General features: G+C 45.1%; 1 protein-coding gene and 1 pseudogene across 6 annotated transcripts in view; one reads left to right on the top strand and one right to left on the bottom strand.

Moving 5' to 3' along the window:
- The window catches only part of LOC127046359 (scavenger receptor cysteine-rich type 1 protein M130-like), an 809546-nt gene that overhangs the window by 679339 nt on the left and 103666 nt on the right, over positions 1 to 26541 (top strand). The window lies entirely within an intron of this gene.
- Positions 8254 to 9177, bottom strand: LOC127046862 (olfactory receptor 1019-like; annotated as a pseudogene).

Below are 26541 nucleotides of genomic sequence, written 5' to 3'. Positions count from 1 at the left end.
CTAAGACTTTAAAAAAAGATCTTTTATCTAATTGAAAAACCTGAACATATTTGGTTTTGAATCAACTTAATGTTTTGAATCAACATGAATTTTTTTTTTTTTAGTTTTGCTTTCAATTCCACAAATGTAGGTGTTTACCCCACATAACATTCTGGGATCTATCTGACCCACACATGCCCCAAAATATAAATAAAATGGAAAATATGTGCCTCTTCATACATTAAGTAGTCTCAGATTAGAATGAAGTCAATATTTCCACCTGTTGGTCAGTTTTATGTAGCAAAAAAAGTAACTACAAAGGTGATGGGGTCAGTTCGACCATTCATTGTTAGTCAAGAGAGAAAAAGAAAGTACTGCACCTCCAAAGGTCTTGTGGGGTGGGGTTTGTACCCCAAATATGTACAAAAATGTAAATAGAACCTGATAGTCAGAATGCCTTTTCTTTCTTTAGGTCCTCAAACTAAGATGAGGACAACTTGTTATCATTGTTTTTCTCTGCATACCATAGGAAGGAAGTGTTAACAATGTGCCTTAGGCACTTCTGGTGAAAAGGCTTTACCTGACTGGGACAGAGGGAGTCTTTAAAATTGTCTATGGTGTCTGTACTGTATCTCTCATCAGTGAGGGCTGGTCTACACTGGGGGGGGGTGGTATCGATGTAAGATACGCAACTTCAGCTACATGAATAGCATAGCTGAAGTCAAAGTATCTTATGTCGATTTACCTCGGGTCCTCATGGTGCAGGATCGATGTCCACGGCTCCCTGTGTCAACTCCGCCACTGCCGCTTGCTCCGGTGGAATTCCGGAGTCAATGGGAGCATGTTCGGTGATCGATATATCACGTCTAGATGAGACGCAATATATTGAGCCCCGAAAAATTGATCGCTCCCCGCCGATATGGTGGGTATTCTGGACGTACTCTCAGACACAGACCATGGAAAGATGCAGGCACTCCCTGAAATGATCCAGCATCAGCGTGATGACCTGAATGAAGGGGAGGGATAGCTCAGTGATTTGAGCACTGACCTGCTAAACTCAGGGGTGTGAGTACAATCCTTGAGGGGGCCATTTCGGGATCTGGGGCAAAAATCTGTCTGGGGATTGGTCCTGCTTTGAGCAGGGGGTTGGACTAGATGACCTCCTGAGGTCCCTCCCAACCCTGATATTCTGTGATTCTGTGGAAACAAGCGTTGCCGATGTAGAGTTATTGCCCCTGACATGCAGAGACTCAGCATCTGTGTCACTGGGGCCTTTCAAAGGACCATCAGGAGCACTACAAAGCACTTATATGTGAGGCATTCCTAAACTGCTGTTATCTGCAGAATTCAAATCCAAGAACTGAATGATTCCTGGAATCTGCACTCTCTTCCCACATCTCACAGGTGTCTCCCCAGGGCAGGTCTAAAGCAAATGGCTGCTGCCCATGTCACACATTTTCTGTGGATCAAAGAATGTTCCTGCATTAATGAGGAAGACTGTGATTTCATCTGTTTCAGGACAGGGCTCTGGGCAGTGATAGACCAAACTGGGAAGGGATATAGGAACTTGACTGGGGGGGATCAGGCTGAATGATTTTCACTCTGGGAAACTAAGCTAGTCTCTTAAATTATTCTGTTAAAAATCCTCTTTTGTCTTTCTCAAATAATCTATGGAGCCAATTAGGTAAGTCCCCAGGCAAATATGTATATTTATATATATAAAATGTTTTGTTATCCCTTGATTTTTTTGGGGGTGTGTATCTTATTTGTGATTTTTTAACTTTTTCAGTCAGTACTGCTATATTACTATGATATGCCTATATTATTCTGTGATGTAATTGGGTAGTGTCCCTTTACATTCTCTGTGAGCCCTCTAATTGTTCTCACCATGTTCTATAACACTTTTTTGTCATACACACTTCTCCAGAGGATGCTGTGAACGCCAAGATTATAAGAGGATTCAAAACAGATAGATAAGTTCTGGAAGGTTTCTAGCCTCGGTTTGCCAGAAGCTGGGAATGGGCAACAGGGGATGGATCACTTGATGATTGCTTGTTCTGTAACTTCTGTTCATTCCCTCTGAAGTCCTGGCAGTGGTCACTGTCAGAAGACAGGATACTGTGCTAGATGGACCATTCGTCTGACCCAGTATGACCATTCTTATGTTGTTCTGGTGATGGCAGGAGATGTTCAGAAATCAAGAGACAGGCCAAAAAATGTGATTTAATTTTTTTGTGATGTTTGAACTTCTTGATTTGGCAATTCCGTATTACTTTGATTTGCCTATGGTATTGTGTATAGTATTAGGGTATTGTCCCTTTAAATTCACTGTAAGCCCTCTAGTGGTTTTCACCATGTTCTATAATTTGCAAGCAACCACAAACCACTTAGGGCAGGAGTATGTATGCAGCTAAGCATTGCATGTTTGTTTATATTTAATCAACAGAGTTATTTGGGACCCATCTGTGCCATGCGATTGGAGACTGGAGAGGCCCAGTGAAAGTGGCAGTAAAAGGAAGCTGCATTACTGTGGAGAATTGTGACTGGGTCTATTTCAGGACAGGGTCTATGAGCAGAGACAGACAATGAGGAGTAGGAAGGGTTGGGGAACTTGACTGGGAGGGGTACAGGCTGAATGATTTCTCACTCTGGGAAACTAAATTATTCTTTCAACTTGTACATGAAAACAAGTCCCTATGTTGAAAAGTTCACTTTTGTCTTTCTCAGATAAACTATCGTTCCGAATGGGTAAGTCACTGCTGATTTTGGTGTGTTCCAGTCATAATGAATAACACCCTGGAAATGATACTGTATTTTAATTTCTAGTGCTCCCTGTGTCCTAAACTATGTCAAATACACATTGTATAAGCTATGTTGTCTGTATGCCATTCTGACTGCAGGCCTGGAACAGCCCAGATTCTGTAAATCCCTTCAGCCTGTGCCTTGTGACCAAGAACTCTAAGTGGGGTTGGTAACTGGGAGTACGTAGACCATGCACAGCTGCAGGAGGTGCAGAGCTGGGTTGGGGGAGTTGAGAAAAAGTGAAGCTGGGAGTGCAGGAATGATGTGTAGTGGGTGGAGTTGATGAGGGGGTGGGAGAGCTGTGGGGTTGGGAAGCACAAAATGACTTGATGTGGGGTGGGAGGCAGCACAGAATTCATTGTTTTGATCATTGGGGAGATACTGGAAGCTCTGCGCAGTCAGGCAGCACTTTACACCAATGTGTGAAATCTGATCTCAGCTGGGTCTTCTGGCAAGTGCTCCTGCAGCAGGGGACTAAATCACCTTACTGACTTATATGAGAGTTAGCAGCACTGATTGTCACCCACACATTGGTGGTGGCAGGGGGAGTTCAGAAGACAAGCCAAAAAATATGATGCAATCATTTGTTTTCAATACCATGGTTTGGGGGAGGGGTCTTATTTGTGATTTTTGAGCTACTTGGTTTGTCAATGCTATATTTGATATTCCTAGTGAAAGTGGAAGTAAATGGAAACTGGAGACATTGGGTATGAAAACTGTTCAGTGAGGAAGAAAAAATGGTTGAGAATGCCTGACTGTTGGGGAAAATTGAATTGTTTGCAGGCTCAGTAGAGGACTGGTTCCTTATATTAAAAGACTGGAACTGAATAGAATGGTTAATATATGGGTAATGAGAAAAAGGTGATGGTTTTATTGAGTTTAAGAGTGGCTTAAATATACAACATGCTTCCTAGCCAAAGAGTTCATATTAAATGCACTGACAGAACATCTGTGTAGTTGAGCTGTGTGATTAACAGAGTTTTCAGTACTTTGGCAATTGCAAAATTCCTCCCCCACCCAAAAAAAATGTTTACTTTTGTTTTGACAAAATCTAATGACCATTTTTTAAAATGGACAAAAAGAGTGAGGAGAGACTGTCAACCATGAACAACTGGAGGTTCGCCAGCTGAAGCAGCTGTGAAGCTGAGTTACTAATGCTACTCCCTTGCGGTGTGGAGGGCTATTTGCGAAATGTGTGTATGTAGCTCCATACACACCAACACTGAAGCAATTCAGTCACAATAGCTTCTTAGCCCTGAAGAATGAAGGACAATTTGTGATGTCCCCTAGTACTCCCCACAGTGCATTCAATAGTCAAGCCAAGGCCTAAGGTGTTACAATATCTCAGTTCAGGCAGTTGGGCAGGTCAGGAAGGTTTTTGGAAATTGATATTAATTATTATGTACTTGGGAAATGTCTGAAATCTCTACTAGATGCAGTAAATTATTGCACTGGTTTGCCCAGTTTTTTTTTTAAGTGGTGTATTAATGTATTTAAACATGAGGATTTTTTATTTTTTCCAGAAGGAAAGGACAAAAAAAAGAGTAAGTTTGTATTGATATTGGGATAGTTACATTCAGGGGAGAAGTATGTACCTTCACTATTACAATAACATTTTACCCAGTTTAGCAGTGTAGGAAGTTTGTGACCTTTAATGGTGTCCAGTACATAAAATAAGGGCAGGGAACTTACTGGGGATCTGCTAAGTGCCCACCAGAGGCATATCTACAGAAAATGTGACTGATTGTGGCATAGGGAATCTGTGAAACATATGTGCTAGGTATACTGAGGGCAGACAAGCTTTCACTCAGATATAGGAAATAGAGTATTGCGCAGGGTGAAGAGTTTTCAATCTCCTGCCAAGGAAAACCATTACTCTTTGAGCTTGTCTACATGGGGAGATTGACTGGCATAATTATTCTTGAACAACTCCCCATGTGGACTCTCTTATTCTGGAGAAAGATTGTATTTTTCCAGTTTAGCTTACTCTATTTTGGAAGTGGAAAAAGGCACTTTTTCTGGAAAAAAAAGAGTGTCCACTGAAGGAGTTACTCCAGAATAGCTATAGAGCTTTAGATTCACGTCATACTTTATTCCATGATAACGTCCTCATGTAGACAAGCCTTTACTTGGAAAGGTTTGGCCACTAGGTTTGGTAGCAAACCATTCTGCAGGTGAGACATGTGCAAGTTCTTCTTTGTTTGAGTTCCTGCCGGTTTTATTCACTTCTTTAGTGGAGGGACTTGTGGACCATAAGGCTACTGTGTTTTGGTTAAACTCATGCTCATCATGGTTGCTGAAATCTTGTGATGGATCCATTACTGGCTGAAGCTGTTAATATATTCCTTAGGGAGGGCAAGTGGCCTGCATCTCTTACATGGGTCTGTCTTTCTAGGCCTCTGCTTAACAACTCATCTCTTTACACTTAAGTGTTTATTAATATAAACCTAGTCTTGGTTCCACAAAGGGGCTGAGATGTTGTGACATAAACCTGAGTTAGGCACATAAACTCCCATACAGTGCTTGGGGAGAGAGAAGCACCTTAAAATGGTATCCATAAAAGCCAGAACCATATGCAGGGAGTCATCTAAGAAAACTAATTGGAGATGCTGCTGAAAGGGGTGTGTGCTAAATTTCATCCCCTCACAGGGGCAAGTATCGAAGTCCAGGCTACAAGGTAGGAGTCATTCTCTGCTTGCCTGCTGCAGCCAGCTCTAGACACAGAAGCTGTTTATTGCAAGAAACCCACAGGAGGAGATGATAGGTGCTTGATTATTACTTTTAGCCCAGTGGTTAGCACACTGACCTGAGATGTGGGAGACTTAGGTTCAATTCCTGCTTCTGCTTAATGGGGAGAAAGAATTTGAATGGGAATCTCCCATCTTTCAGGTGAGTATTGTAACTATTGGGCTCTGGGATAGTCTGATGTGGTTCTCTCTCAACCTCTCCTATTGAGGCTGTTCCACTTTGGATAAATAATTAGCCACCGGGCCAAAGAGAGAGTAAGTGAGTCTGTAGTCTGGTGGCTAGGAAAATGGGAGACCCAGGGGCCAGGCCTCTTGTGCCGCACAAAGCTACAATAAGAAATGAACATCCTGGCAGAACAAAGGAACTTTGCATTGATTCCTCCTCAATATATTTTGCCAATGTGGTTCCTTTATATACTATTTTCTGTCTATCCAAAACATTCAGCAAATGAAAAGAAATCCATTTTCACTTCAGGTCTGCAAGAAATTCCCTCTGAAATCTGTTTTTCAAAGCAGGTCAATGTGGCCTCCCATAATCCCCTTGGTGGAAAGCCACCCACAGAAAAATATAAAGAGCTATGAAGAGCTTATTGTTGGAAATATAGGAGTCAAATATGTTTTCCTAGTAATCTTTTTACTTATACTTACTATGGTCTTCACAAAGGTGTCAGATTGTAATTTTACATTAATTTCATGAATGGGATCAAGATCAGACATGCTGGGAAAGTGTATGCGTGTGTACATGAGGCTGACAAACACTTCTGTTTAACCAATGAGAGAGGTTCTATTTTTTTTTCCTTTTCATATAGGTGGGAAAGAAAAGCACAAATGAGCAGGTAAGTTTCCCAGAATCCTACTTGCCCTTCATCCAGTGTCAAATCTTTCTTGGTCATATGGAGCTAAAGGGAAGAGATCGGGCAAATATTTTGGATCCCAGTTGTATACAGCCACCGCTACAGGAGGAGAAGGGTATTTTAAGGGAGTGTTGAGCTTTTAACAGAATGAATCCTTTTGGAACTGGAATTGTGTCAGTGTTGCTAATTTTCAAACCATTTTGATGGATTAGGTTGGTAATTGTAGAAAGGTGCTTTCTTCACACACACACACACACACACACACACACACACACACACACACACACACACACACACACACACACACACACACACACACACACACACACGAGTTTAAACCTCTTTATCAGTATTAATGTTGACAAATTGGGAATAGTCCAAGGGAGAGGAACAGAAATCATAGAAACTTTTTGAAAACCTGAACTATGAGGAAAAAATTTAAAAAAATCAATTTAGTGTTGAGAAAAGAAGATGGAGCTAGGAGGGATGAGACATAATTATAGTATTCAAGTATGTTAATGAAAAAAGAGAATGGTGATCAATTGTTCTCCATGTCCACTGAAGGTAGGACAAGAAATAATGAAGAATTAGATATTAGGAAAATATTTTTAATTCTAAGAATAGTTAAGCTCTGGAGTAGGCTTCCGAGAGAAGTTGTGGAATCCCCATAATCGGAAGTTTTTAAGAACAGGTTGGACAAGCACATTCGGGATGGTCTAGGTTTACTTGGTCCTGCCTCAGCTTAGGTAGCTGGACTAGATGACCTCTTGAGATCCATTCCAGCTCTACATTTCTATGATTCAATGATAAAACATGACATTAGCATGGCCTGCTTTGTGACAGAGTTCAACTTTCAGCAGCATTAAGGCCTCTAGAGATCTTGGGAAACTACAGCTTATGCATAGGTGCTGACTCCATGGGTGCTCCGGGGCTGGAAAAATTAGCGAGTGCTCTGCATCCAATGGCAGCCAATCCTCCCCCGCCCTGCCCCCTCCTTCCCTCTCCCACCCCTTCCTTCCGAGCATTTCTTGGCTGCCCGCCCACTGCCAAAGAGCTGTTTGATGGCTCTTAGGACTTTCCGGCCATGTTTGACCAGCTAGAACTGAGAGGAGCTGCATGTAGAAGTTTGATGAGGAGGGTGAGGAGCAGCCTTTCTGAACACAGATGGATACCCCAGAGGATGCCCAAGGAAAGGATGAGCTGGTGAGGTCCATTGAAGTTAGGATGTGTGTCCTTTTCTAAATGAGCTTGTGATTTATTGAAGTATTAGCTCTACAGTGTTTTATTCCTGTTCAGAGTGTCTCTCACTGTGTTATATTCTTTACACATACTGTATGGCCCTATGGGAGAATTCAGCTGTAACCCAGAAGGCTCACGCTGTTCGATGGCATTCTAGGACAGGGAGTGTTTAAGCTATGGCAGAGTCTGAACGGTTATCCCTGAGCCCAGGGACTAGGCAACTAGACAGCAGGTTCTAGCTCTCCAGAAACGGAGCTAGGCAGAGGGCCTTCACCCTGATTGTGTGCCTAGGAACCCCAAGACTGCAGCAGTGACTGGCTCCATTCAGTCTCTAGAAGCTTAAAACATCTGGGGATCCAAGGTGGGATTCCCCTCAACACAAGCTGGTGGATATCCAGCAAGTGGAGCTGAAGGGAGTCTGTGACAAATGCTCCTTTCAATATTGTATTCTTTGCAGCCTCTCAGTCATTCCTGAACTTGGGAAACTGAATTTCCAATATTAACAGGCTTGGATTATATTTTTTTTTTGAACAAGCCACAGAATACAGTTAAAACAAAGAAATCAGAGATATGACTGAGAGAATTCACTATTCATTCATCACTTGTTTATTGATAAGCACAAATCCCAATAATTATATTAACTGAGAACAATCCTTCCTGTTTCTCATCCTCCTTGTTCCTCAGGCTGTAGATCAGGGGGTTCAGCATGGGAATTATGGGTATATAAAACACAGAGATGATGTTGTCTGGGTCTGTGGTGTAGCCAGAACTGGGTCATAAATACATGAAGCTCACAGTCACTTTGAAAATTGTGACGGACGTCAGGTGGGAGGCACAGGTGGAGAAGGTTTTGCATCTGCTGTGGCAGAGTGGGTATTCAAGATGACAATGAGTATGTACATGTAGGAGAATAGTACAATGAGAATAGTAGTCATGATCACTATAGTGGACAAGTTGCAATGCACCGTGTTACCATTGTGAGTGTCGGTGCAAGACAGCTTAAGGACTAGGGGGATGTCAAATAAGAAATGGTTGATGACATTAGAGTCACAGAAGGACAGGGTAAATATAAATGGAGTCTGAACAACTGCATTCACAAAGCCACATATGTACAAACCAACCACTAGTAATACACAAAGTCTCTTTGACATTACGAGTCTATAGAGCAAGGGATTACAGATGGCTATGAAGTGATCATATGCCATTAACGCCAACAGGCAAGCTTCGTTGGTCAGAAAGTTAGAGACAAAGAAAAACTGTGCTGTGCATGCAGTGAGAGAAATGGGTTTGATCTCCACCACAAAAGTCATTAGCAACTGAGGAGCAACAACAGAGAAATTACCAACATCGGCAAGGGACAAATTGCTGAGGAAATAGTACATGGAGGTGTGGAGTAGGGAGTTGAACCTGATCAACACGATCATCCCTAGATTCCCCACCAGGGCAATAATATAGATCATTAGGAACAACACAAAGAGGGGGACCTGAAGCTCCAGATGATCCATAAATCCCTAGAAAAATAAGTCTGTAACCACGGTGTGAATTCCCTCTGCCATTTCTTCCAATCATGATCTTTACAGGGGAAAAGTGAAATGTACAATTAAACAGGAACCAAGAAAGGACCAAGAGTGGATCCTTCACACTCATTCTGACCTCCCTCATGAAATACTGTACCAACCTGAGGCAGTGGGAATACATCAGGGGACAATGCTAGGGAATGCACTGTTTGCATTACACTCACACTGTCCACTACAGCTAAGGCTTTGTCATGCTGAGAATTAGGGCATACTGTGTATTAAAGTGCTTCCAACCTGATAGCCTGAATAGATTTCCCTATACAGTCAGAGGCAACAAAGAAAGGTAATGTTCCATATGAAAAAGAAAGTAAATAATCTCCTATGACTATTTATAGAGACCAGTGAATGGTCTAGAGTTAATTCACTAGCCTTGCTTTTCTGTTCCTGAACCGGTTTTCCTATCCCCTGAAAATATTTGAGATAATGACAGTTTTGCCTGTCTTGAATTGGGATGGAGTCAAAACATTGAAAATGTTTGCCAACCAAAAATCAGGAAAAGAAATAAATCCAGGTAAATTGAAATAGTATTTTGATACATTCAATATCATTTTGGTTTGGTGCAAACATTTTTTTTAGCTGCAATTAGCTGAAATTTCAAAATGACTTTTCATGTTGAATCTTGAAAACAGCTTTTTTTTTTTAATTTTGAATGTTTAAACAAAATGTTTTAACAATTTATAAGTTTTTTTTCCAAAAAATGTTCATATTGAAAAAATTGCCAAAATTGATTATTTCCCGGAAACGGTTCCAGTTTTGATGGATGGGTGAGAGAAAAAAATGTTTAATGTGAACATACCTGAGCAGCTCTGATGACAACATTTTCTCTGAGAGCGATGATCCAGAGTCCCAGTAAATGGGTGTTTGATACATTCTATTATGATCTCCATTTGCTTCAAGAAAACAGGAAATGGGCTACCTCTTAATTAGCCCAACGACTTCAGTTGAGCTACTCTGGGTGCATACTTGTGTGCATGAGAATAGTATGCAGTCAGCAATGTTGCTGAAATTAATATAGATGTATGCCAATGGCAGTGAAGTATCTCGTTCCTGTTTCGGATTTTTAGTCTAGATAGAAAGTTATCTGAAAATAGCTTGGGTAATTCCTATATATTAAACAAACTGCTCTCAATCCCGCCAGTTCCTTCTGTCATATTACCTGCGTCAGGGGTTTAAAAAGTTAAATTAATTAAATTAAATATACAGAATACAGGAATTTCCAGAACAGGTCCCCTAATGATCTATTTCTTTACTGTGGTAGTCATTACAGTATGCTTCAGAGTTAGGTGCAAGCTATCAGAATAAGCATTATGGAATAACATGGTACTTGGGTAAATTACCTCCTCAGTCTGGACAGTAACCTTCATCAAGCCCTATGTCCCAAAGCTTGAGGTTTTAAACATTGTCACCATTCCAGTGTAAATACAGATATTCTTAATATTCATACCTATGTCAAAGCCTTTTTTGGATGATTAAGTAGATAGATGGGTATAAGGGTGTATGGGGACAAATTCGATAGATAGATAAATTACATAGCTCCAACCTACAGGGACTTCAATGGAACAATGGCCTACTTACACCAGCTGAAAATTTGACCCATTAATTCCAACAGAGCTGTACTGACTTACACCATTTTGAGATCTGACCCATTGATGGCTAAGGGGCTATTGGAGGCTATTGAAATTGAAATCCTATTTTTGGTCTCAGAACAGGCACCAGGATGAAAGCAGTTTGCAACCTTCCCACAGACTTTTCCGTTTTCTCTTCCTCCTAATGTGAATTCTGACCTGCAGAGAATATCTGAAGACCATGGATGTATTGGACCTGATTTAGGCTGCACTTATTTTATGTATAGACTGAGAATGTCTAGCTCTATGGAAATCACTCTATGACCTTTAAACTTGTACTAAATCCATTTAAAAAATCTGAATTCTTGGCACTTAAGGAAAAGTGAAAGTCTTTTCGATTGAATAAGTTACAGAAAACATAAAATATTAGACATCCAAATGCCTTATTTTCAATATTCTCCCTTACTCTATTTTATTCTAACCAAAATAAATAGCTCCAAAAGTCAGGAAACTGTATTTTATTGCGGAAGCAAAAACAGAATAAACAAGGTTGAAATAGCCAAAAATCAGAGTGCAGAAAAAACTAACCTCAAAAGAATAATCAGAGATAATGTTTATTCCACTTTTGTTGGAGCAATACTTATGGAATTTACCAGTGGAGAGAGATATTTCATTCTTCTCCCTAAACGCTGGTGTGTTGAAGATACAGAATATTTATATTTGCTTCAGTGGCCATTAGGGACAGCACTTCAAGACTCAGAATTACAGATGAGGCAGAAATGAGATCACTAAATATTCTGTACGTCCTTTTGAAGATTGAGGATTATCACAAAGATTTATTGTCTCCAATAGTTAGACATAAGTTCAAGTATCATCTATATTTTCCTTTTCTTATTTTCCAGATGAGCTGCCCCCATTGCTCGGAGCCCAAAATCAGAGAAATTCTCAACTGGTAGCCCCATCATTGCCAGGAGTACATTGTGACATATATTTGATAATAAAGTTTTTAATCTCAGTTGGCATGTTCTGTGTCTCTGGAATGATGGCTAGATGAAGAATTGATATCGTTCTTCGCACAGGCAATTTGGGACACCAGTTTCCACAGAACGTTTCCTGGCCTGGAATAACATGAGCAAGTGCGCTGGTGGTGGTGTTTGGGGAAATGTATGCAGTGCCCAGCTGCATTACACCTGGTTTAACCAACTCTAATTCCCCTTCTTAATCTCTTTTGTAATGTACCTGTAGTTACACATAAAGCTCAGTTTGGAGCTCACTTACACTTCTTTCATGCTGGTGTAGCTTCATTGACTACAGTACATTTATTCCTGATTAAGAGGCATTTAGCTGACACCAGAATCAGGTCCATACTGCATCAGGCCTTTCAGTAGTAGTCCAAATTACAGTTCTTTGTGCAAATAATGTGTTACCCAGAATCCATATCAGTGAGTTGGTTCTGTCTGTGTTTGTGGAGAAAAAAGTAAGATATAGCCAATTATTGCAACAGCAAATTTCAAGATCTCTTTGCTGCAGGACAAGCCTTTTGAGGTTCTTAAAATAAAAGACTTGTGGAGGAAAATGAACAGAAGATGAAGCCAATAATCGCTGCAGCAAGCTTTACCATCCTGGCTATCGCCCCAACTGTCTCCTCGGATGTCAGGATTTTCCACGACACTTTCTATTATTGATCCTGCGAGATCCTGACCAGATGGGGCAAGAAGGAGAGAGAAGAACCCAGGGGACATTTCACCTCCAGTCACTTGTCTAAATGCCAGCCACACACACAGCCTTGTGGGAACTTTTCCTTTCACTCTTTATTTCTTCTCTTTCCTAGCCTCTCCTTTTCCCCTTCTGTTTATTAAATATCTGGCATAGCCAACAAAGACTGTATATTTTGCAATGCTACTGTAAGCATGTTATCAGAAAGGCAACTAAATACCATGCCCTAAACAGTCCAATGTTTGGTACAAATTTGCCAGGTCTGAGAGTGGTTAATAAGATTGTGTCCCATCCCTGTGTTTCTCCAGAAGTGAGATGGCAGTGAAAGTTAACACTACAGACAGAAACTGCATTTTCTATCTTTGCTGTTTTTGTCTTTTCCTTTTTGCGTGTTTGTCTTGTTTTGTCTTCTAAAAAACAGGATCAGATTTCAACAACAACAGCATTAATAACAGTTCCAGACCATTTCAACTAACTAAAAAGTGAGACAGCCAAGCAGTAGGCATGAGCACAGCATAGCCCTGGAAATAGCTAAAGCAGGAGTCGGCAACCTACGGCACGCGTGCCACCTTTGGCACGTGAGCCGATTTTGCCTGGCGCGCGGCTGCCAGACGGGGTCCCGGCCGCCGGCCCCGCTCAGCGCGCACGGTCGGCTGAGTGAAGTGGGGCAGGTGGCCACGACCCCAGACTGGCAGCAGGCGCGCCCCGTGGCGCTTCCCTTACCGCGATCAAGTTCTGCGGCTCCCGGGAGTGTGAGCCGCCGGGCCACGGGGCCCTGAGCCTGCTGCGGGAGGGGCGGTGGCAGCTCACACTCCGGGGAGCTGCAGAGCCTGAGCGCGGCGAGGGGGACCCGGAGGGTGCATGAGGCCCGCTGCCTGCATGCATCCGCTGCAAAAGCCCCTTCCGGGGCAGCACCGGGCCGCAGCATGGGCAGGCACGCCCCCCCCTCAGCTCCCCCCTCACTGTGCTCAGGTTCTGCGGCTCCCAGAAGTGTGAGCTGCCACTGCTGCCCCTCCAGCAGCTCCCCCCTCCCGCTGCCTCAGCACTTTGTGGGGGAGGGGCTATGTGCACAGCAGCCCGGCAGCATGTTTTGCCTCCACATAGAGCCAGTGTCTCACAGGCATGGGCATGGTAAGGGGAGTCCTGGGGGGCAGTCAGGGAGCAGGGGGAGGATTGGATGGGTCAGGAGTTCTGGGGGTCCTGTCAAGAGGTGGGGAGTGGTTGGATGGGGTGTGGGAGTCGCGAGAGGGGTCTGTCTGGGGTGCAGGGGTGTTCATAAGGGTTGGGGCAGTCAGGGGACAGGTAGGGGGTAGGGTCCTGGGGGGGGGCAGTTAGGGTGGGAGGGTCTACAGAGAATTCTTTCCTGGGTGCTGGCTGGTGAGTCTTGCCCACATGCTCAGGGTTTAGCTGATCGCCATATTTGGGGTCAGGAAGGAATTTTCCTCCAGGGCAGACTGGCAGAAGCCCTGGAGGTTTTTCGCCTTCCTCTGCAGCATGGGGCACGGGTCACTTGCTGGAGGATTCTCTGCAGCCTGAGGTCTTCAAACCGCAATTTCAGGACTTCAATAAGTCAGACATAGATTAGGGGGTTGTTACAGGAGTGGGTGGGTGAGATTCTGTGGCCTGCATTGTGCAGGAGGTCAGACTAGATGATCATAATGGTCCCTTCTGACCTTAAGGTCTATGAGTCTATGAGTCTGGGAGGGGACAGTCAGGGGACAAAGAACAGGGAGGCTTAGGTAGGGGGTGGGGTTCTGGGGGGCAGTTAGGGGCAGGGGTTCCAGGAGGGGGCAGTCAGGGGACAAGGAGCGGGGAGACTTCTGACTGGAGCAATCAGGGTGGGAAGTGGGAGGGAGTGGATGAGGGCTATGGCAGGGATCTCCTCTCTTTTTTGATTGTTGAAAGATGGTAACCCTAGGTGAGGAGGGAGCCAGGGTGCGCATGCAGGCTGGCGCCTGCATAATCCACTGCAGCCTAGGGGCGCCTCCGGGGGGGTGCCGGGGTGCAGCCTGGGCAGGAGGGGCAGGGGGGCACAGCTGTTCCCCGCTAGTGGTGCCACCACCGCCTTTGCAGGGCTGATGCCCCCCTGCTCTGGGTGGCTCCTCCATGGCTGGGGTTCGCTGCTGCCACAAGTGGGGACACTCTGGCTCTCTGGTGCCTCCAGAAGGTGGCTCCTCCCTGCCGAGCTGCTGCAGCAGCCCAAGCCCAGCAAAGCCAGTGAGTGGACTTAGGGCGGGGGCCACCTGAATGGGCTTGCAGGGGGGCTGTGCACCCTCCAGGGGAGTTCAGGGGGCGGGGAGGAGGGAACCTGGTCTGGGAAGCAGCCCCTGGGCATGGCTGGCCCCTGGGGTCTATAAAAGCTCATTGGGGATTTGCCCCTCAATGAACCAATGTGCAAGGTGGAAGTTTCACCTAGGTGGCAAAATATCCTTGCACCGGCCCTGCCCCAGGGGGTGCATGCACCCCAGGTTAAGAACTGATTATATCTGCATTTTAATTTAATTTTAAATGAAGCTTCTTAAACATTTTGAAAACCATGTTTATTTTAAAATACAACACTAGTTTAGTTATATAATATATAGACTTATAGAGAGACCTTCTAAAAAACATTAAAATGTATTACCGGCATGCGAAACCTTAAATTAGAGTGAATAAATGAAGACTCGGCACATCACTTCTGAAAGGTTGCTGACCCATGAGCTAGAGAGAGCTTCTGACTCTGCTGGTTACATAAGATGGGGGTGGTAAAGTCAAAAATTTGGTCCTTTCTTTTTTTGCCCCTCCTGACTTCATAGAAGATACCAGAGTATCTACTTGCAGCTGCAACAGCATCACGGCCCTAAAATTTAACTAGCTGCTTAGCCCATGTAAGCAGTGTCAGGATAAGCTCTACACTGACATCTGGTGGAAAGAATTTCAGAGAGTGTATTTACATAGGCACGCCTACCCTATCCCAGACTGCTGAGCTGTGGGACTGCTTGGTGACAAATGACTCACCCTCAGTTGGGTGGTACTTGCTAGACAAGGGACATGGGTTCCAAAACCCAGTGAATTGAGAGGGGTTGGGGACAGATATCTGTGTCTGGTGGTACAGTCTCCTTGTGGAGCCAGAAGCACCAATTCCACCCCCTTCTCTCTCCATTGTGGAATGTCAGAGTTGATTTTTTTATTCCCTTAAGAATCTAAATACAGGTTACTGAGCTGAACTCACTTTGGGCTAATGATGCACTAGCACTGGGGCTCCCCTACTATGAGCTGAAATTGCTAAAGAGCTGAAATTACTGAGCTGAGAGCACTGGGTACTGTGCTAACTAGTGGGGAGCCCAAAGCTATGCTGTGGAACAGAGCCACTGGCGGAGTGGAGCAGTTTGTGGGGACAGCTGGTGGAGCAGAGCAGCTGGTGGAGCGGAGCAGTTTGTAAGGACGGCTGGAGGAGCAGAGTGGAGCGGCTGGTAAAGCGGAGCAGTTCGTGGAGAAGGCGGGAGCAGAACCCACGGAGAGGCAGGGCAGTTGGCCCCGGACACGTAAGGTGCCCCTTTCTACCCAGGCTGGGGGGGGCACCTCTGCAGATAGACTCTCGAACTTTGGGGCTGCACTGACCCAGGACAGAGACTTTTGGGAATGTGGGACTTTTGGGACTGTGGGTGATTTGGGGGGTTGCTGGACTCAAGAGCCCAGGAAAGAGGACACAGCCCAATTTCCTGGGGTGGGTCTTTGCTCACGGTTTGGTCTATGAACTCTAGTTGAGGTGTTTTTCCCAATTTAGTGTTTGTTGTTTATCTCATGTATTAAACCTTTTCTGCTACACCGAGACTCTGTGCTTGCGAGAGGGGAAGCATTGCCTCTTTGAGGCGCCTGGGGGGGGTGTAAGATTTTCCCAGGTCACTGGGTGGGGGCTCGAGCTGTTTTGGCATTGGGTTATTGAACGGAACCCCTGGATACTGAACCCAGCCCTTATTGCTGCCAACTCAGAGGGGCAGAAGGGTTACTTTTTTGGGGGCTCGTCCGGCATATCCTAGGTCAGTACCCCTCGCAAGCACATTTTGAGTGATCCAGTGAATTGGAAAAACCCCTAATTACCTTGTTGTTTTTGATCTGTTGTATTGGGAAAAGATTAGAGTTTGTATAATGGCCCTACACTTGTTAGAGGATTGGTGCAAGGGGATGAATATTGACCCCAGGAACTGTCTTCTGGTAATGGGGGTACTGGAGGCAGTCGATGAGGGCTCAATAGAACCTATCTTAATGTCATCCACTGAGTACCTGTGTAAGTGCAAAATGCGTGGGCGCATTTTTGTGAGGGAAGAGGGCGCTTTTGCTGTATTGTGTGAGCTGCCCTCGGCTGTGGACCCTCTACAGGTTCCAGGCACGATAGCAGTGGATGATGGTGAGTGGAAGGTAATAACCACTGGGAGCCAGCCCTCACCAGCCCCTACTGCTGATGTAGAGTTTTTAAAGAAAATGTCAGACTTTTTGGGGAAAGAGGAAAAAACTTTGGCTGATATGCCGGGTCTGTTGGGCCTTAAGCCGAGAGCCACACAACAGGAGACTGCTCCTTCACCTGATGAGTGGGTGAAGGCTTTGGGGCAAGCATTAGGGAAGGTCATGCCACCCCACCCCGAGTCAAGCCCCTATCGTAAACTGAGGTTGTTTTCTGGGGGTCCCACCGCAATAACTGGGGAGGAAGCATTTGAACCCTGGCTGGAACACACCACAGAGATGCTGCAGGAGTGGGCGGTGCCTGAGGCTGAAAAGAGAAGGCGACTAGTAGAGTGTCTCAGGGGGCCAGTTCTAGATGTGATTCGCACCCTGAAGCTCAGTAACCCTGGAGTCAAGGTGAGGGACTGCCTAGAGGCCCTGGACCATGCCTTTGGGAGAACTGAGGGTTCAGAGGATGTTTATTGCAAATTCCTCAATGCCAGGCAACAAAAGGGAGAGAAGGTTTCTGCCTATGTCCAAAGATTGGAGAAATTATTACAGAGAGCCATCATGAGGGGAGCAGTAGCCGTTGAGCAAATGGACCGGACTAGATTGGCTCAGATTGTGAGAGGAATTCAATATCAGAACCCAATCCTTCTCCACCTTCGATTAAGGGAACGGCAAGATAATCCACCAAGTTACTCTCGCCTGATAAAAGAGGTCCAAGAGGAAGAAGAGAGGCAGGCAGCTGGTGAGGTTTGGGAGGTGCAGCAACACCAAGCAACTGGCACAACATCCACACGGACACCCAAGGCACTAATGGTGAATCCTCAAGAGGAACTTACTCAGCGAGTGCAGGCCTTGACACAGAAAGTGACTGAACTAGAGAATACCCTCGATTCAGCAAAGACTTCAAGGTGCAAGGAACCCTGTGCTACCATGGTCCAGAGGACTACATTTAGAACATCTGCACCCCCTCGACAGCAAGGGAAAGGACAATCCTTCTTCTGCTACCGGTGTGGCCAGAGTGGGCACATTGCTGCAAGGTGTCAGAATGCAGAGAATCCCATGCTGGTATATCAAAAGCTGAGGACCACCTGGGGAAAGTCGGGAAATGGCCCCAGGGCCTGGGAAGGGAGCCGCCTAGGCCTGCAGGATGCGGAGGCTCCCCTGGAAGGAACCATGCGGCCCGAATCCCCCCAGGATTGATAGGACCCCGAGCGGAGGTCACTGTAAAGGTTGAAGGGACAGAATGTAGAGCAGTGCTTGACACTGGATCCCAGCTGACTATCATATTCCAGTCTTTCTACCAGCAGATGCTTGGGCATCTGCCTATACGGCCCCTGACAGGGCTTGGCCTATGTGGCCTCAGCATGGATGAATACCCTTATCAGGGCTATGTCATAGTACACCTGGAATTCCCAGAAGAGATTGCTGGGGTAAGACAGGAGGTGGACACTGCTGCTTTAATATGCCCTGACCCCAAAGGAGCCTCTGATATGTCTGTGCTAATAGGGACCAACTCCAGCCTCTTTAGGATACTGGCCGATTACTGCAGACAGCAAGCAGGAGACCAATACCTGAACACCTTGGTGATACACACACACTGTGCCGCGGCTTACAGAAAAATTGAGGACACAAGAAAAGTGATGCCTGATTTGCCAGTAGGAGCACTGAGGTATGCGGGCCCGGTCCCTTTAGTGGTGCCTGCCATGTCAGAAAAGGAGGTGATTGTCAGGAGTACCTGCCTAAAAGGCAGTAAGGGAACATTAGCTGTGGTAGAGTAGCCAACCAAGGGAGGGCTCCCAGAAGGAGTGCTGGTTCTCAGTGGAGTCATAACCCTACCTGCTGAAGCCCAGGAAGAGGTGACGATACTGGTTGCTAATGAAACACGCCGTGATGTGTTTGTAAAACCAGGGCAGAAGATTGCAGACATCTTTGAGCCTGAAAGCATTGTGAGACCCCAGTGTGAAGCTGAAGTTCCAATGATAGATCCTGCGAAGTTTTACTTCGGGGACTCACCGCTGTCTGAAGAGTGGAAGGATCGCCTGAGGAAGAAGCTTTGCGAGAAATCCAAGGTGTTCTCACTACATGAGTGGGACGTGGGATGTGCAAAGGGAGTGGAACACCATATCAGGCTACAAGATCCCCGACCCTTCAGGGAGAGGTCTAGGAGGATTGCCCTCTCTGAGATGGAAGACGTGCGCCATCATCTTCAAGAGCTGATCGCGAATGGTATCATCACAGAGTCACGAAGCCCCTATGCCTCACCCATTGTGGTCGTTCGTAAGAAGAGTGGAAAAATCCGGATGTGTATTGACTACCGCACCCTAAACAGGCGCACTACAGTTGATCAATACACCATGCCTCGAGTACAAGATGCCTTGGACGGTTTGCTGGGTAGTCAGTGGTTCTCAGTGTTGGATCTTCGGAGTGGATACTACCAGATCCCTCTGGGAGAAGAGGATAAGGAGAAGACAGCCTTCATCTGCCCGTTAGGGTTCTACCAGTTCGAACGCATGCCACAAGGGATTTCTGGGGCCCCTGCCACATTTCAATGACTTATGGAAAAAGTCGTGGGAGACATGAATTTACTGCAGGTGTTAGTTTACTTGGATGACCTGATTGTGTTTGGAAGAACCCTGGAGGAACATGAAGAAAGACTTCTTAAAGTGCTCGATAGGTTGGAGGCATACGGTTTGAAGCTTTCAATTGATAAATGCCAGTTCTGCCAAACCTCAGTGAAGTATGTAGGTCACATCGTATCCCAAGAGGGTGTGAGTACTGACCCCGATAAAATAGAAGCACTCACTACCTGGCCACGTCCCATTAACTACAGAGCACTCAAGACGTTTCTTGGATTTAGTGGCTACTACCGCAGATTTATGAAGAACTATGCTACGATTGTAAAACCTCTGAATGATCTTACCAGGGGATACCAGTCCAACAAGAACAAATCTAAGACCCAGAATAAGCGGAGGCCTCCAAAGCCTCCTTTGCAGAGACACTATGGCCCCTTCGAACCATTTGGGCCGCGGTGGGATGAAAGATGTGAGAGAGCTTTTCGGGAAATCATTACTCACCTAACTCATGCTCCCATCCTAGTCTTTGCTGACCCAAGCAAACCGTTTATCCTGCATACTGATGCCAGTTTGGAGGGTCTGGGAGCAGTACTGTATCAGGAAGTGGAAGGCAAACGCAAACCTGTAGCCTTTGCCAGCCAAGGACTGTCTGACAGTGAAACTCGCTACCCCATCCACAAGCTGGAGTTCTTGGCCTTGAAATGGGCCATCACTGAAAAATTTTGAGACTACTTGTACGGTGCTCAGTTCCAGGTGTGGACAGACAACAACCCACTGACCTATGTGTTAACAAGTGCTAAATTGGATGCTACAGGCCAGAGATGGGTGGCCGCCTTGGCTAGCTATGAGTTCAGCATTCAATACCGATCAGGGAGGAGCAATGTAGATGCAGATGCCTTATCCAGACGTCCGCAGGCACCTGATGTTGCTGTGATACCCACGGATGGCGTGAGAGCTATCTGCAGTGTGAGTCGCCGAGATCCGGAGGCCCCTGAGAGCCTTCATGGATGTGTTGCTGAAGCTTTGGGCCTGCCCCCTGAATGCGTGCCTTCTGCTTCAGTGAACTATATTGCTTTGGACCAATCTCCCTTGCCCATGCTCAATGCGGCTGACTGGCAGGAAGCCCAGCTGCAAGATATTGACATTTGTGATACACTACTTGCCAAAAGAGAGAGGCAACGCCCAGCTGCGGTTGTCCCACCTACCCCAGAGGGTAAACTACTATTGAGAGAATGGACCAAACTGAAACTGATTCAGGGAGTGCTACACCGCATGACCACAGACCCTCTACAAAAGCAACGGAATCAACTAGTGCTGCCAAAAGAGTACAGAGCCCTGGCCATGAGGGCCCTGCATGATGACTTTGGACATTTAGAGATGGAGAGGACCCTGGAACTTATCCGCAGTAGGTTCTATTGGCCTCGGATGGCCGAAGATGTTCGCAGAAAATGTGACACCTGTGCTCGATGTGTTCAAAGGAAAACTCTGCCCACAAGGGCCGCATATCTGAAGAACATCACCAGCAACAAACCTCTGGAGCTGGTTTGCATTGGTTTCCTGTCCTTAGAAGTAGCAAAGAGGAATATTGGGAACATTCTAGTAGTGACCGACCATTATACGCGATATGTGCAGGCATACTCCACACGTGATCAGAAGGCCACTACCGTCGTTCGAGTACTGTGGGAAAAATATTTCTCAGTTTATGGATTCCCAGCCCGGATACACTCGGATCAGGAACAAGACTTTGAGAGTCACCCTCTGAAGGAGGTGCTGAGGATAGCAGGAATTAAAAAGTCAAGGACAACGCCTTATCACCCACAGGGTGATCCTCAGCCAGAGACGTTCAACCGAACCCTGTTAGATATGTTAGGGACTTTGCGGCCAGAGCAGAAGGCAACCTGGAGCCAACATGTCGCATTTCTAGTGCACGCCTACAACGCCACAAAGAACGACGCTACGGGAGTCACCCCATATCTCTTAATGTTTGGGCGAGAACCAAGTTTACCCATAGACCTGTGCTTTGGTGTATCCGAGGATGGAGATAGCTATGAAACTCACCAGCAATATCTATCCCGACTACGAGAAAAGCTGCGGGATGCTTATCACTTAGCTACATCTGCAGCTCAGAAGAATGCAGGCCGCAACAAACATCGATATGATGCTAGGGTACGTCTGCAAGAGCTCCAGCCAGGGGACAGAGTCCTGCTGCGAAATTTGGGTATTGCTGGCAAACACAAGATAGCTGACAGGTGGAAGGCAATACCTTACCTAGTGATGGAAAAGCTAGGAGACCTGCCGGTTTATAAGATCAAACCTGAAGAGGGTACAGGGCAGACAAAGACCGTGCACAGAAACCTTTTGCTCCCTGTGGGAGAATTGGTAGGCAGCCCTTATGAGATTGGCCACAACCGGGCAACTGGGCAGAACGAAGGTGCTGTGCCAAAGCCGCCTTCCAATGTGGACAGCCGGCTCTCTGCAGCTAACCTACCCCTACTCAGCACATCTGCGAGTGAGTCTGAGGAGGAAGACACAACCATGGTGTATCCTGGGATGAAGACAAGATTTCAGTCTCGATCCGCTGAATCAGAAGAGAGCACATCCTCTTCTGCCCTAAACCCTATGGCAGAAATATTTAGGCCCATTCCTGACATTCCTGAGCCACTGGTGGGACCCCCGTGTAATGACTTACATAGGCTATTGGACAGTGGTGACATACAGATGGAGGATGTCCAGAGCACCTGCGACCCTCCACTGTTAGAACTAGAAATGCAGGGGCCTATGCCCATCCGTCACTCAAGAGGATGTCCCCCCTACCATAGCAATAGAGATTCTCAATAGACGAGACAGAGTAATAAGACCAGTGAAATGGTTAACTTACGATGCACCTGGGGTGATTAGTGAGGAGCCTATACATTTAGCACACAGGTTTGTGAAAGCTAAAGTGGGCTATCTAATGCCTTTTGGAGGGGACCAATAAGTTGGTATAGTAGGGAATGTGTTTTGTTGGGACGACAAATTCTTGGCTGGGGGGAGGATGTAAGCAGTGTCAGGATAAGCTCTACACTGACATCTGGTGGAAAGAATTTCAGAGAGTGTATTTGCATAGGCACGCCTACCCTATCCCAGACTGCTGAGCTGTGGGACTGCTTGGTGACAAATGACTCACCCTCAGTTGGGTGGTACTTGCTAGACAAGGGACATGGGTTCCAAAACCCAGTGAATTGAGAGAGGCTGGGGACAGATATCTGTGTCTGGTGGTGCAGTCTCCTTGTGGAGCCAGAAGCACCAGTTCTAGCCCCTTCTCTCTCTCTCCACTGTGGAATGTTAGAGTTGATTTTTTTATTCCCTTAAGAATCTAAATACAGGTTACTGAGCTGAACTCACTTTGGGCTAATGATGCACTAGCACTGGGGCTCCCCTACTATAAGCTGAAATCACTAAGAGCTGAAAATCACTAAAGAGCTGAAATTACTGAGCTGAGAGCACTGAGTACTGTGCTAACTAGTGGGGAGCCCAAAGCTATACTGTGGAACAGAGCCACTGGTGGAGTGGAGCAGTTTGTGGGGACGGCTGAAGCGGATCATGGGACAGCTGGTGGAGCAGAGCGGCTGGCAGAGTGGAGTAGCTGTGAGACGGTGGAGCGGCCCACAGAGCGAGCAGTTTGCAGGGACAACTGGAGCAGCTCATGGGACAGCAGGTGGAGCAGAGCAGCTGGTGGAGCGGAGCAGTTTGTAAGGACGGCTGGAGGAGCAGAGTGGAGCGGCTGGTAAAGCGGAGCAGTTCGTGGAGAAGGTGGGAGCAGAACCCACGGAGAGGCAGGGCAGTTGGCCCCGGACACGTGAGGTGCCCCTTTCTGCTCAGGCTGTGGGGGGGGACCTCTGCAGATAGACTCTCGAACTTTGGGGCTGCACTGACCCAGGACAGAGACTTTTGGGATTGTGGGACTTTTGGGATGTGGGTGATTTGGGGGGTTGCTGGACTCAAGAGCCCAGGAAAGAGGACACAGCCCAATTTCCTGGGGTGGGTCTTTGCTCACGGTTTGGTCTATGAACCCTAGTTGAGGTGTTTTTCCCAATTTAGTGTTTGTTTATCTCATGTATTAAACCTTTTCTGCTACACCGAGACTCTGTGCTTGCGAGAGGGGAAGCATTGCCTCTTTGAGGCGCCTGGGGGGGTGTAAGATTTTCCCAGGTCACTGGGTGGGGGCTCGAGCTGTTTTGGCATTGGGTTATTGAACGGAACCCCTGGATACTGAACCCAGCCCTTGTTGCTGCCAACTCAGAGGGGCAGAAGGGTTACACATGTATCCTATTAACATTAATACCGCAAAACATAACATTCATTGGCTGAATACAGCAGCATGCTCAGTTTTAGTGGGTTTAAGAATAGTATAGAATGTTGACTTATTTTTCTAATAAAATTATATGGGAATTTTCCATAGGGAATTGGCTTCAGGTTTGAATACAGTATAAAATCTCTTCTCCTGGAGGCTAAGGGAGATTCTTGTTTATTCACTGAATGGATGATTTTTAGTTTGGAATCAAAGATTATGGTTGCAGCTGAGCAGGAAATGGTTTTGCTGTCCCACAAAATTTTTTGAGATTTAAAAAATGTCCCATCCCAAAAGTTGATATTTTCAAATTTTCACAAACCAAAAAGCAGGGGGAAAATTGATTTTGATCAATCAAAATATTTTGTTCCAATAGTTCAAACTATAGGGATTTTTAAAAAAAATTAATTAATGAACACATTTTGAAACAGAGTAATTTTGAACTAAAAAGGCAAAATAGACATTTGGACAATTTTAAGCTTTTCTTTCTTTCTTTCTTTCTTAAATGAGTAATTCACTGAAACTGGCCTTTTCCCACAAGAATTTTTTTTCCCAGTGAAGAGAGTTTAGTTGAAAAATTCCTGACCGACTCTACTGGTGGTCTTCTTTCTAGTATATTTTTCAGTGTTGTGTTGTTCACTGATTAGGCAATAACTGTGTTAGGGAGCCACAAAATGTTGGAAAAGCCTCTTGCCTGTTCTGTTCCCCATATAAATAAGTTCCTAGCCCAACTATACACAACAACACAAAAAGCAACTGAATTTCATTAAGTACATGACTGACATTTTGATAGATGGATAATGACTTTCCTTGTAATATGAATCACACAGATGATGCTTTTCTGTACACAAACATGGCTCATCTCTTTCCATTGATTTGGGGTCATATTAATAATGACATTCCTTAAGAAAATATCTTCTGGTATACTACCCTTCTCAGAGTGTCCTTCACATCCTTGTTCCTCAGGCTGTAGATGAAGGAGTTCGGTATGGGGATTACCAGGGTGTAAAACACTGAGGCCACGTTCTCCTGTTCTAGCAAGTACCTGGTACTGGGCTGGATGTAAATAAAAGTAAGAGATCCATAGAGCAAAGTGACAGCTGTTAGGTGGGAGGTGCAGGTGGAAAAGGCTTTGTGCCTGCCCTCAGTGGAGTGGATCTGCAGGATGGTGGAGAGGATGTGCAGATAACATAGGAGGATGGTGAGGATTGCAATGAGCCTGGAGAAGATGAATAGCAAGACCTTACTGCTGTGGATGTCAAAGCAGGAAAACTTCAACAGCGGGGGGATGTCATAGAAGTGACTGATGACATTAGGCCCACAGAAAGATAAGCTTAGCAAAGAACCTGCATGCCACCTATATAGGACCAGTAACCAGAAGAATACAAAACTTCCTACACATAACAGCCATATAGAAAAGTGGGTTACAAATTGCCACCTACCGGTCATAGGCCATTGTGGCCAGGAGGAAATTCTCTGACCCCACAAAAATAGTGAAAAAATAAATCTGGCACAGAACATTTTAATTGTAATGAAATATATGCAGTTTTAAATTGCCTTTTGGAAACTATTATACACTGTGGAAATCAGCTTCTTACACAGTTCCCAACTTTTGTTTAAAAGGAACTGCAAAGTCCTGGTTTTTGTCACTGCAGTCTCATCTATAATCAACAGCATAATACAATATTTAATTCTTATCTAAAACATAAATCGAAGGTTTCATGATGCTACAGGTGTTATTGAGGTCACTACCACTGTAATTTATCTTACAAAAGAATACTTTTGAGATCTGAAAATGGTTACTCTGAAAGGAATCATGCTTAGAGATGATTTTTATAGTTGGATTATTAAAATGCTCTTCTGAGAATCCAGAGTAATCACACCCAGACATCTTATCTCCAAAAGCTGTATATGCTCAGAGAGTCTGTTTATTCCCCATTTGTTTTCAGTATTTCAGTGACAGCTTTTCTCTATTGCTCAGCCTCATCATCTGAAAACTTCCACAGTACGAAAGCCCTTCTCATCCAGGAGTGAACAATGAGGGATACTTGCATAAAACTTTCTTTGTCCCGAAGCCCTAAATCATCCGATAACTAGGACTCATGGATACAGATGGTCAAAAATTTCCCATGGAATCTTGTTAATCAATGGGAAACTGTTTTCAACAAAACACTTCATAATTAGGACTGTCAATTAATCACAGTTAACTCATGCGATTAACTCAAAAAATGAATCACAATTAAAAAATTGCAATTAATCACAATTTTAGTTGTACTGTTAAACAATAGAATACCAATTGAAATATCTTAAATATTTTTGGATATTTTTCTACATTTTCAAATGTATTGATTTAAATTACAACACAGAATACAAACTGTACAGTACTCACTTTATATTATTATTTTGATTACAAATACTTGCATTGTAAAAATGACAAAGAAAAGAAATAGTATTTTTCAATTCACCTCGTACAGGTACTGTAGTGCCATCTCTTTATTGTGAAAGCGCAACTTACAAATGTAGATTGTTTTATTACAGAATAGCACTCAGAAAAAAAAAAACAATGTCCCCAGTTCCACTCAGTCCTACTTCTTGTTCAGCCAATCGCTAAGGGAAGCAAGTTAGCTTACATTTATGGGAGATAATTTTTTTACAATTGTGACGAGTTGGATCACAGAAACCCTCTTGGGGCTGCCAACTGATGTGCCAAGACTACTTCTGCCCCTGCTTT

This window comes from Gopherus flavomarginatus, chromosome 1 (assembly GCF_025201925.1).
Source record: "Gopherus flavomarginatus isolate rGopFla2 chromosome 1, rGopFla2.mat.asm, whole genome shotgun sequence".
In the NCBI taxonomy this organism is placed as follows: Eukaryota; Metazoa; Chordata; order Testudines; family Testudinidae; genus Gopherus; species Gopherus flavomarginatus.
This window is presented reverse-complemented; position numbering and strand designations above follow the sequence as displayed.